Source organism: Canis lupus, chromosome 18, assembly GCF_011100685.1.
Source record: "Canis lupus familiaris isolate Mischka breed German Shepherd chromosome 18, alternate assembly UU_Cfam_GSD_1.0, whole genome shotgun sequence".
NCBI classification, from domain to species: domain Eukaryota; kingdom Metazoa; phylum Chordata; class Mammalia; order Carnivora; family Canidae; genus Canis; species Canis lupus.
The window spans coordinates 36,556,277-36,569,089 of record NC_049239.1 but is presented as its reverse complement, the minus strand read 5'-3'; the positions used below and the strand labels follow the sequence as shown (position 1 = coordinate 36,569,089).

The 12,813-nt window shown below is 33.3% G+C and overlaps 1 protein-coding gene across 23 annotated transcripts in view; it reads right to left on the bottom strand.

Moving 5' to 3' along the window:
• Positions 1-12,813, bottom strand: part of DCDC1 (doublecortin domain containing 1) — a 482,774-nt gene that overhangs the window by 371,389 nt on the left and 98,572 nt on the right. The gene's annotated exons all lie outside the window — the stretch shown is intronic.

The following is a 12,813-nucleotide window of genomic DNA, read 5'->3' as shown; positions in this document are numbered from 1 at the left end:
TATCTTTTCTGCTGTGAATTATGAAATGTTATTTTTAAGGATTTCAATCAAAGAAGTTCAAAAGCCACCAATGCAGACGTGGTCAAAAGCTCAAAGTTCACCTCTTCTCATCTCAAGGGACTATAAGAAAAAGAAATGAGAAAGAGGTGGTGTGGGATGGGCGCCTGGGGACAGTATGTGGAGGGAGAGCTGAGGTTTGGTCTACTATCTCCCAGTTTAGAGAGAAGCAGGTGTGTTAGGTATGTTGAGGAGGCTAAGGGCAAAAGGGTTCCACCTGGATTCTCATTTGATAATCCAGGAGATGACTGTATTGAGGCTGTCCCCTTTCATAAATCTTTGGCAAAAGTGAAAAGGATGGAGCCACAAAGTAAATGCAGTGGAAAAGTATGTAGGAGGCAGAAAGAGGATCATAACCTGGCTTTCTTGAGTCATTTTCAGTTGGGGTATGGATAAGACCTACAAATTCTCACATAGCCACTGGGTAAGTAAAAGGTACAAAGTCGAAAGCCAGAAGTGCCAAGATAATTAAGGGCCAAAATGTGCACGTTGACTGCACTGTAGAGGCCGTTAGGGTGACCTAGTTAGGCCATGGGCAAGATGAAGAATGTGGCAGAAACTCATTGAGAGCCAAACTAATGCAAAGGCTTCTCCAGGGAGTGCTCCTGACCAAGCAGAGAGCAGTAGTAGTTCAGGAGTTACACCAGCGATAAATCTCAATAAGGACAAGACCAGTGATGCTCCAGCAGTTGGAGACCACAGGGCTCAAAGAACTACTTTGACTCCCTGGCACCATGAAGGCTTCAAAATATTTTGGAGTCATATACTATTTAAAAGAAATTAGAGGGGATCCCTGGGTGGCGCAGCGGTTTAGCGCCTGCCTTTGGCCCAGGGCGTGATCCTGGAGACCCGGGATCGAATCCCACGTCGGGCTCCCGGTGCATGGAGCCTGCTTCTCCCTCTGCCTATGTCTCTGCTTCTCTCTCTCTCTCTGTGATGACTATCATAAATAAATAAAAGTTTTAAAAAAAAAAAAAAAAGAAATTAGAAAACTATGTACCCCTTACTGAGAAACCTGTATTTTAAGTTGCCACTGGAAATGTTTTATGGCTAATTTAAAAATAGTTGCAAAGGATGTCTTTTCTGGCATATAAATACTGGCATTACTAAATAAAAATGTTTAAATTTTTTTAATCTATCCAGTGAGTTATGTATCAGTACAACCTTATATTAACCATCAAACATTTTTCAAAATATATGGAAAAACTCTTAATCAGAAAGTTTACATGTTTCTTCTTCTCCTCAACCTCATATTTCTATCCCATTTCTTCCTTAACAGAAACACCTAAAAAACAACAAGGAAAGGTGCAGAGCCCCTGCAAGGAGTTTATGGCACCAATAGTTCAAACTGTCCCTTTGTTTGAGGTCCTATAGGGTTTTTATACTCCAGGGTGAAGCACCACAGCAGATTCAGGATGAGGGAGAGGTATAATTTGCCTAAGAATAATAGAAGATGGGAAAGGAGAAGTGGCATATACCACCATTGCAGGCACATTCACAGAACAATTTTAGTAAAAAGTACACGCGGAAGTTGAAAATCTCGTCATTTATTCCTTAAGACTATTCCTCCTGGGGCACCTGGGTGAATCAGTAGGTTAAGCATCTGCCTTTGGCCCAGGTCATGATCCTGGGGTCCTGGGATGGAGCCCAACAGTGGGCTCCCCACTCAGTGGGGAGCCTGCTTCTCCCTCTCTCTCTGCCCCTTCCCCCTTCTCTCTCTCTCCTCTCTCTCTCTCTCTCCTCTCAAATAAATAAATAAATAAATAAATAAATAAATAAATAAAATCTTTTAAAAAAAGAAAAGGAAAAAAAAACCTTCTCCTCCTGGTATTTGTGTATCCTCAGAGGAAAAACTCCAGTTGACTTAGCACTCTCTTCCCCCTATAAACCCAGATGCCTTCTTGGAGGAAACACAGAAGGACAGAAATATGAGCATCTGAGCCTCCTTATCTAAAAGGCTGAGTGTTAGCTGAAAGATTGGTTAAATTTTTGGGTCTCAATCAAATTTGCTTTTACTTTCCCTAATACCATGAGTGTCACCTTCCATGAAAAGTCAAATCAGATTTAGACAAAATCTTAGAAATACTTCTTTGCACATCTTGTATAGTGTTTGTGTGACTTTGCTTACTTGAAACTCACTCCTAGAGTAAATTCCAATATATGTTTTTCAAACTCAGTGATTCTCATTCCCTATCCATAGTCCTCAACCACTCCAGAATCTCAGATGCTCCACTTCTGAGGTTGAAGAAGGCCATTAGCCAGCCTCAGTTTCACATTCGAAATGGGCCACATATTTAACCATTTTCCTTACCTCCAAGTAAAGTTATCCATACAGCCAAAAAGATACAGTGACAGAAATTACCGAAAAAAATAGTTATAAAACTTTTGTCCCATCACCAGACCATCCTCTCTATATGGGTTATGAATTAATATTTTTAAATAAATTTTGTAATTATCATAAAAAATGGAACAAAATGTCATGGGGGGTTGTTGACAGAGTTAATCTTAAGTGTAGTCATATAAAATCTACCCAATGATTTTTAAATCCTGTTTTGATATTTCTTCATTACTATACTGTGAACCTCAAAAAAAGTAGGAACCACACTCAACCTATGAGACATCTAAATTATACCCACTGCTCTTATTTCCTCAACATCAATTTTTCCTTAACTGTTCACTCTAAGGTTTCATCGTCTTTCAAAGATCACCAATAACCTTTTGTGTATCAAATATAACTTGTTTGAAAATAAGTCTTACTCACTCCTAGGTTCATACCGTTACCTATATGAATCTCTTTAAAAGCCCTCCCCATACTTCAGTTAACGAAGCATACCTTGCCCACTCTAACAGCAAAGATGGAGCTCCACTCCCCTTATAACTCTGCCTTTTCGTCTCATTTTAGACAAGTGTCTCAATTGCCCTACCTACAATATTAATAAAAGTATTATTTATATGTGGAACCAAAAAAATTGTCGAACTCATAGAAACAGGGAGTGGAGAAGTGGTTCCCAGGGACTGCAAGTGCGGAAAATAGGAAGAGGTTGGTAAGAGGGTAAACTTTCAGCTATAAGATGAATAAAGTCTGAGGATCTAAGGTATGACATGGTGACTATAGTTGATAACATTGTATCATATCATTGAAATTTTGCTAAAAGAGTAGAACTTGAATGTTCTCATCAAGAAATATATATAAATATATGAGGTGATATATGTGTTAATTAACTAGATGATAGGAATCCTTTCACAATGTCATATCACCATGATGTACACTTAAGTATCTTACAATTTTATCAATTATACCTAAATAAAGCTGAAAAACATTAATCATAAAGATAATGATGATAGCTAACACCTACCGACCACTTCCTATACCTCAGGTACTGTTAAAGGTTTGATATACATTAACTTGGGGCACCTGGGTGGCTCAGTTAGGTAGGCAGCTAGCTGCCTTTGGCTCAGGTCATGATACTGGGGTCCTGGAATGGAGCCCCATTTCGGGCTTCCCTGCTCAAGAGGGGAGTATGCTTCTTCCTCTGCCCCTCCTCCTGCTCGTGCTCTCTCTCTCTCACTCTCCCTCTCTCAAATAAATAAATAAAATCTTTAAAAAAAGAATTTTAAGAGTTTTATATACATTAACTATTTAATCCTCATAACAATCCAATGAGGTAATTATTATTGTTGTTGTTACTCTTATTATTATCTATAAATTTAGAGATTAGGTGACCTCTAAAGTTCACTTCAATCTAAAAATGTTTTCATTCTATTTTTAATCTTTTTTTAAGTTCCCTACAACATAGAATCTGTATCACATAGTTTTAGTACTTAAGTACATATTAATAAACAGGTTTCTTTTTTTTTTTTTTTTTTTTTTTTTTTTTTTTTTTTTAAATTTATTTATGATAGTCACAGAGAGAGAGAGAGAGAGAAGCAGAGACACAGGCAGAGGGAGAAGCAGGCTCCATGCACCGGAGCCCGATGTGGGATTCGATCCCGGGTCTCCAGGATCGCGCCCTGGGCCAAAGGCAGGCGCCAAACCGCTGCGCCACCCAGGGATCCCAATAAACAGGTTTCTTAAGAGTTTCATGTGCCCACGCTTTATTTCCAAAACAAGAAAGGAAGCTTCCCCAGGGCAAGATCTTGGATAGTTCTGCACTATCTTCAATATCATTCCATCTGGTTAATGCACAGATGGAACACATAAAAGGCTATTCAACACTCCATCATTTGAGTCTGTCTTCTTTGGCCCTCCAATCTTTTTTTCAGAGTGGAGAGATCTTTTTTCACCAAACGAGGTAAGGTTAATTCAGTGACTACCACAATCATAGTCCCTAAAGACACCACACCATATAGTTTATTTATAGGGACCCTGACATACATTGAAAGTCCTACAGGTGTCCATCTGGTGGTTAAATGGCAAATAGTTTGTGACCTATGTGCATGTGTGTGCGTGTGTGTGTGTATTATATATATAATTTATTTTGTTTTATTAAGATCAGAATATCTTATCTACCAAACACCAATTTAAATGTAGATCATATTAAAAGAGACTTTTTAAATTTTGAATATAAAATTCAATGTCAGAAGTATAATTAGGGTATCCAGACTGAATTCTTTTCTGCTAGAACAGCACTGTCCAATAGAACTTTTCAAAAAAAAAAAAAAAAGAACTTTCAATGATGATGTGGCTATTGAGCATCTGAAATATGGATAGTGAGACTGAGGAACTAAATTCTTTAATTTAATTTAATTTAATTTACTTACATTTAAGAACCATAAGGGTTCTTAGTGTATTGGGCAGTACATCTCTAGAAGATATAACTCACCTGTGGCTTGCCAAGGCTGAAGACTAGGATCTTTCCAGTTGTTTTTACTTATGCGGTCATTATCTTTTATGAAACTTTCAATATTTACTTCGCAGTGAATAATAAGTGTTGATAAATGGACTCTTGCTGTATCCTTTATCCATGTATATGATTTACTTTATTTAGGAACTTAAAATCTTTTAAAAATATAACAGAATGCTGATTGTTTTTAGGAAATTACATAAAATTTATTTTTTGACATAATCACTTTGAAAAATTTTGAAGATAGTGATAATGTTATACTCCTTTGCATCTTTGTTACAGATGTAAAATATAAGCAAATAATAAGTTATATTATTTTTATAACATTTTAAAAATTTTTATTTATTTATTCATGAGAGACACACAGAGAGAGAGAGAGAGAGAGAGAGAGCAGACACAGGCAGAGGGAGAAGCAGGCTCCATGCAGGAAGCCTGATGTGGGGGGACTCGACCCCGGGACTCCAGGATCATGCCCTGGGCCAAAGGCAGGTATTTAATTGCTGAGCCACCCAGGCGTCCCAATAAGTTTTATTATTTAAAAATCAGCAATTTATTGTTTTATTTAACATTTATTCAAGCTAATGCTATTAACAACAACAGGTGAGAGGAAACCACTGTATGCCTCTTAATAAAATAAAAGCAAGGCAACGATTTCCAAAACATTTACACTGAGTCTCCCTTTCATCAATCAGTAGTCAGACTTAATAATCAAAGATCTTAACTAACAATTACTGACAACACTGATCAATCTGAATAGAAAATAGAAAAATGCTAGTCAATCCTCAAGACAGTTGGTTTTCCTCCACCTAGGAATATGCCTTCAATACTGCTTTAGTTCTTCAAGGGAAAAAGAAAATTTCATATTCTTGTCCATTCACACAAACCTCTCAGTGAGCATTATTGTTTTGGGAAGAGGGGGCAGGCAGGCAGGGGGCCCAGGATGTTGACGGAACAGATAGGATGTCAGGTGAAGATAGAATGCTGTGCCCTCTCTAACCAGCTGAAGACTCGGCATGATTGTTTTCTTACAAATAATACCTGTGGGTGTTGAAACTGTTCAGGGAATCTATCAAACACACTCTTTCACTTTGCTGCTGTAACTCTATAAAATTTATTCTCATTTCAAAAGAGTCATAGGCAATAATACCTGTAGGTGGTTGAGTAATTTAAAGAAAATTTGTCAGGTCTACTTCCACTTACTTTACCAGAACAATTCTATACTTATTTGAAGGTTTTAAAATGCAACATTTTGTACTCAGTATGATTAAAAATTTCAAAATAAGAGCCCTTTGTCTAAAGAGTTTTCTTAAAGAACATATAATATTAGGATGTTTGAGAATAAAACTTTGATCCAAAAAAGGAAAATAAATTAATGTTGAATCATTTCCATTTTTTACAATTATAGAAATCATTCACACATAGATGTATGAGAACAAAAAATGCCTAACCAGTGTGATAGTAGGGAAAAAATGCATTATTAAATAAATGCCAAATTATCATTCTCAGGAAAATCTGAAGGCCTAGGTCTATAAACTTATAAAAGCTACCTATACAAATTGAAATATATATAAATGGAAGATTAAGTTAATAGCCTTTCCAGATTACTTAATTTTCCTTAGTGAGTCATCTATATCTATATTAAGCTTACTGTATATTAAGTATCATAGAAAACTTAAACTCAGATTTTTTTAAAGTTTTCTATTATATAATTAGCATTTTCAGTTGCAAGTTCAAAGGAGAAAAAGCTCAATAATGCTTAGTTTAAAAATGTATTTTCCATATTAATTCATTCAAAAAAGTTTTAAAAATCTTTTAATTGATCAAAAAAGTGCTAATACTTGTTATAGTGTTTTTAGACAGTTAAACTGTTTTAGTGATTTAAAGATGAAGACATACTTTTTTTAAATATTTTTAATCTCCAAGTGGAACTTAGTCTTCATTAAAATGTTCATAATCACATATGCAAGAAAGCCTATCTTTCTATGTAATCATTTTAAAATATCATTTTTAAGAAAGAGCTCTTATCTTACTTGGCTCATTTCTTGAAGGATTGTTTATTAAAAGGTACTCAGTTGAGATGCCAAAGCTCTCTGTTTTTGCACAACTGAATTACCAGGGAAAAAAGGAAAACCCTTAAATCTAATTTTTTTTGAAAAAGTGAGTTATTTAATAAATAGTTTTCATGGTAAAAAGTCCATATTTGAGCCAGAGATACATATTTGACATTTGGTAGTATAATTCTAAGAGAATTAGAGAAAAATACAGATTCAAAGTTTTTCTCCTGACCTAAACAGCTTTATGACAAGTGAAAATGAAATGTTCCATGATAACAAATGTGTCGTGGATAAATGATGGAAAATAAACAGTATTTCAATATGATTTCCTGTTTTATCCCATCCTGGTTTTTGTCCCTCTCTGTAATAATTACCTATGCACAAACTCTAGATGGCAATATTGCACTTACTGTACTTTCAAGAAAATTGTCACAGTCAGTCCGCACATATCCTCTTTATCAACATTTTATGTGCCACGGATCTATAGCCTCTTATTATAAGTGTAATGAAGCAGAAGTTATTGAAGCATTTTATTGATTGCTCAGATCACAAGTTTACTGCCATACTGAATTGGCACCTTACTCACTGAAGCAAACTGCTGACACCTTTTTTAAAAAGTGACAACTACATCTATTTCATGACCAGAAATCCATTTTCATCTCTATCAAGACAAGAATGCAATTTTCACTTCATTTAACTGATGTTAGGCCTGCTCAAAGCATGACACTTAGAAAAAGACACAAGTTTAAGGTTCTTAAAATACTTCAAGTAACTAGAATGCAGCTTGGTTTCAGGGAAAAAAAAAACCAACCATCATTCGAATCTACAAGCAACCTAATATACTAAAACATTACCTATCAGAACCTTCAGAAGTAGTTTTCAACTACTTGAAACATCTGCAACACGATTTTAATGTTTTTAATAGTGAGCTATATTTATATATTAGAAATTTTATTCCAAGCTTTCAAAAGACATCAAGAAGTTCAAAATTGAACAATTTTGGGTATTGTCCCATGAAGGTTAAGTCAAGGAAACAGCCCAATTATATATATATATATATATAAGCCTATATATATATAAGCCCAATTATATATATATCCCATATATACATAAGCCCAATTTTATATATATAGATAGATCTAATGTATAGCAAGTGACTATAGTTAATAATACTATATTACATACTTGAAAGTCGTTAAGCATGTAGATCTTGAATGTTCCCACCACAAAAAAAGAAATGGTAATTATGTTAGATGATAGAGGTATTAACTAACCCTACTATGGCAATCATTTTATAATATGTTAGTGTATCCAAGCATCATGTTTATACCTTAAACTTACATAATGTTATATATCAATTATATCTTAATAAAGCTGGGAGAAAGTAGCTGGCATACCAAAAATAAAGAATATATAGAAAATGAAATAGAAATAGTTACTCCTTCAGTCATGTTAAGACCAGTAAATGACTTTGATTGACCTAAGATACAAGATATTAAAGGACAAACTTTCAATACTTCTTTTATGGAAAATTAAAATGTTAACATTTCTTTAAAAATACTTTTTGCAATCAATATATTCTGTTAGCACTAAATGTAATTCAAGCATATTTTGAACCTTATCTATTCTGAGTAGAATTATATTATTATTATTATTATTGGTTTGGTATCTAAGTATCAAACTTATTAATAGCATGGGTAAAGTGAGCCAACATTAACTTAGGAAAATTTTTTAGCAAAATCTAGAGCTTTGGTAGAGGTTAGTTTAATGTAATAATAAAATATATTTCTGTTTTAAACTGCAAAACCAATGTATGCTAAAGTTGATGGTCATTTCCATATCTAATTACATGCCTGCAAAATAAAGTTATAGTACGATTCCAATTTAAAAAGTGAAACCCAATTTTTAAAATAGAGACTTAATGTCTAAGATTTTTAAACCCAACACATGAAATATGGAACATTTAGAAATAAAATATAACAGCATTCAAAAAAAGCACCTGGCTTAAAATAATAAATAAAAAGGACCATATACACAAAAAACTGGAATCACTCAGGCAGAAAATTATAGTTTTCAACAAACTTCATTAAGTATTGGTCTAGTACAAACAGCCCAAGTACATATTTCTAAATTAAAATTGCAGAAATAGAACACTTCCTTGCAGCTTCAGACATAAATAGAAATTTTCAGTGTTTTTTTTTTTTTTAAGTTTAGAAAATTCTCCAACGGTTTAAGAAATATATGGGTGTATTTTTCTTATTTCTTGTTTTTAAGTAATCAACAAGCTAAAATTTAATTTCAAAGTTGGTCTTTCTTTCCAAAGTGCTGAAAATTAGGAGTAAGATAAAATATTTCCTTCAAATTTTTTCATAACTTCAATTCCAAAGAGACTATGATTTTCTTCATAATTAAGATGGTGGTTGTTAAGATACTATAGTTAGATACTCATCTCCTTTGTTCCTCTATGAATTTCAAAAATGACTATGCAATCTATAACAACTGTTAAGCTATATTGTGAACCACTTGAAATGATTAAAGCTGTATGTTTAAGAGCTCTTTTAGAAACTATTCTAAAAGAAGAGTGCAATGCATTCATTATTTAAATGTATCCAGGAATTTTGTTGGTTGGGGTAAAAATTCAAAGAAGTATCCAAATTGAGAAGACATTTCCAGCAATGAACGTTTCCTAAAGATCACATTTGTACGTAGGATCAGTCATTCCAAATAATTATTTATATAGCCTCCTGGCACAGTTCCATAGACTTTTATGTATCTCTACAGTGTTTCTGAAGAGACTGACATATATTTTGTTTACTGACAGCAACTAAAAGCTCTATGTAGGATCATAAATAAAGAAGATCATGTTTAAAAATCACTAATATCATTTTAAAAGGTAGTGCAGGCTTGTGTTTTGGCCTCTGTTTAGCTGTGTTAGGCCTATGAATGACAGCTTCCCTGCTTGAAGCACACAGAAAGCACAGCCTTCCTCATTCACTGACAGGACTGTGGCCTTTTCACACGTTCCTTCCACAGCAGTGTTTGTCCCCAAACACTGGAACTCGACACAATGGCATTCCTACTTCAACACCCCCACCAACAGCACCACTACTTAACAAGAATGCTAATGAGATGGAACAGGCCCTGTCGCTGAAAGTGTTAACTGCATTTCATAGGAATGCATTTATGCTACTTCAAAGATTACCAATTAAATAGATTCTGCTTAGCTCTGAGCAATTTCTAAGATGTTTCCACTTTTAAGGAAATAAATGTGATAAATGTAAGACTAAGTGACTTTATGCGGTCCTAAATATAATATCTCATTTTATATACATGACTCAGTATATATTTAAGACCACACTAATGTAGTGGGCTTAATTTGGTTGCATGCTATAATAGCCAAGTTAAAGTTAGAAACTGAAAAATGAATAAGTCTATAAACATAAAACCAGTAGTTCTGATTTTCCTTTTAGAGCTATTTTATCAGTTTATTTAAAAGAAATTCCCTTTGGGAATCCCAAGACATCCAATTTAAAGATTTAAAGAAATTCCTTTGACTGAATCCCAGCAAAACAGTATTATTGTTTTTATATATGATCTCAGAAGTGAAACAAATGGAAATAATATCAAGAGTTCATCTAATTCTATAATTAATAAGCTTAGATTAGTTAAGGAAGTAGGAATCATCATCCATCTCCATTTTACCTATCTAATGATTCTTCAACATGATCTTATATAAAACTAAATAGAAAAGGCTATCCCTAAGGTCAAATGAAGTAAATGCAGTTCAAATAAAGTTCATTAGTGCTAAGAAGGATATTTGCTAAGAAGCCCTACTCACAAATAAAGTGATTGCCAGGCTTAACACTTGGCTACTGATGACCTGACAATGGTAGCACTACAGTGACTTTTCTAAACATGGCAAATAATTTTAAATTAAATAATGATATAACAATACAAAAGAAAAAAAAACTCAAGAATACATACATTTGACTATATCTAAAAGAAATAGAAATTTGCATGGAAATGCATTCTATTTCTTTTTTTCATTTTTATATATTAAATAAAACCTAAACAAGTATCATATTAAAAAACTGTTGAGTGCAAAGGTTTAAGTCATTACATCTTAGCAAAAGTAAAAGGTTTAGTTAGGAATGGCAAAGAGCCTAGGTTTTTAAATATTCTCAAATTCAGCATAGGGTTGATGATATAGACAACCTCAAAGATACTAAAAATGTTGAATTTTGTTCAAAATATATTTTTCATCAATTTTGAGTCCTAAAGAAGCCTTTAAAATCAATGCAGCAAGTAATTCTTAAAACACTCTTTTTTCACAACACATAGAACGCTTCAATCTAGTACAACTGTATATATCTATTTCAATTTCACATGTTTTAAGACAATGGAAGAAAAAAAGAAGCAATAACTACGTCCTGAGCAGTTTCTTATCTCTAACATTCTCACTTTTAATAAAACTTAGAACATGTTCAAGTTTTCTTAAAATTTCATTTAAACGGTGTTTTTCTTGCATTGGAGAACGGTCTCTTTTTTTAAACATCAAATAATTTCAAACTGTCTAATAAGTAGAATCATATAATACCAAATTAATTATTATAATAAATTGGTCATAATCTAGTTTATAATATCATTGTATATTAAAGCTAAATAATATTTCAATTTAAATAATTTGATCAAAATATAATAAAATGTATTTGTACCAGTTTTTATATATAATATTGGTTTGCTAAAAATATTAAAGATAAGTTTTTATTTTTATTTTTTCATATTTATTATTATAAATAGCCTTATCTATGATAATTATTAATCCCATTTCTGGATGCATTGAAATTAATCAGCTAAGCAAATAATCACACTTTGAGAATAAAAGTTTCTCATGCAAAGATATTTCCTGCTAGTTCTGAATACCTTAGTTCAAGAATTTCTTCTAGTCAATACAAATTGTCCTTTTCCAAATCAGACAGCAGGAGGTGCTGTGTGAACACTGAGACCAAATCCCATTCTTACCTCCCCTCCCCCTGCACACAGAGAATAATAGTGTGATGCTTTCAAAATATTCATTTTTCAGTGGCCTGTGGCCTGAGATAATGAGCCCAGTTCTAAACTGAAACCTCATAGTTAGAAATATAAAATCTAGACTTTATTTAACATGGTAAAATACATGCTTAACTTCTTAAGACCAAATGCAAAGGGGATTCTAAAAATGTGGCAACTCCATTTTTATTTTATAAATGGCCATCAATCATTCTACTTTGCAATGTGCATTCCACTTTAAGATACATCAAAGTCCCTTTAAGTGGTTATAAAAATATCAAAGTCTTTACACACACACACACACACACACACACACACACTCAGTTATGGAAACGATACTTAGAAATTAAAGGAGAAAAACAAGTTTAACCTGATTCAAATATATTAATTCTATTTCTTTACTTTCTAAACATACAAGTTAAATAAGCTTAAATGAAGTGAGTTAGTTTTGACAAGAAGTTAATTCACAATTTCACTTCCCAGAATGTGATTGGTTTACATTTTAGCCCAACTTCTACAATAACAATTCTGATTTCATACTGGGGGGAAAAAAACAAGAAAAGAAAAGAAAAAAGAAGGCTGAGCATTTAAACCTTTAAATGATTTAGGAGCTATTCATTTTCTTGCTTAAAGTAACTGTCTATAGAAATTCCACATAAGGAGTTGCCTTCGCTTTGCACAGTATGCAGCAAGAAAAGATGAGACATATGACATCCCATACCAAAAGACAGATACAATTAGCCCCATTATTGTTGGCTTTGAGATTACAGAAGAAGCATTTTGGCTCCCTAACGGGCACTGAGTTCACA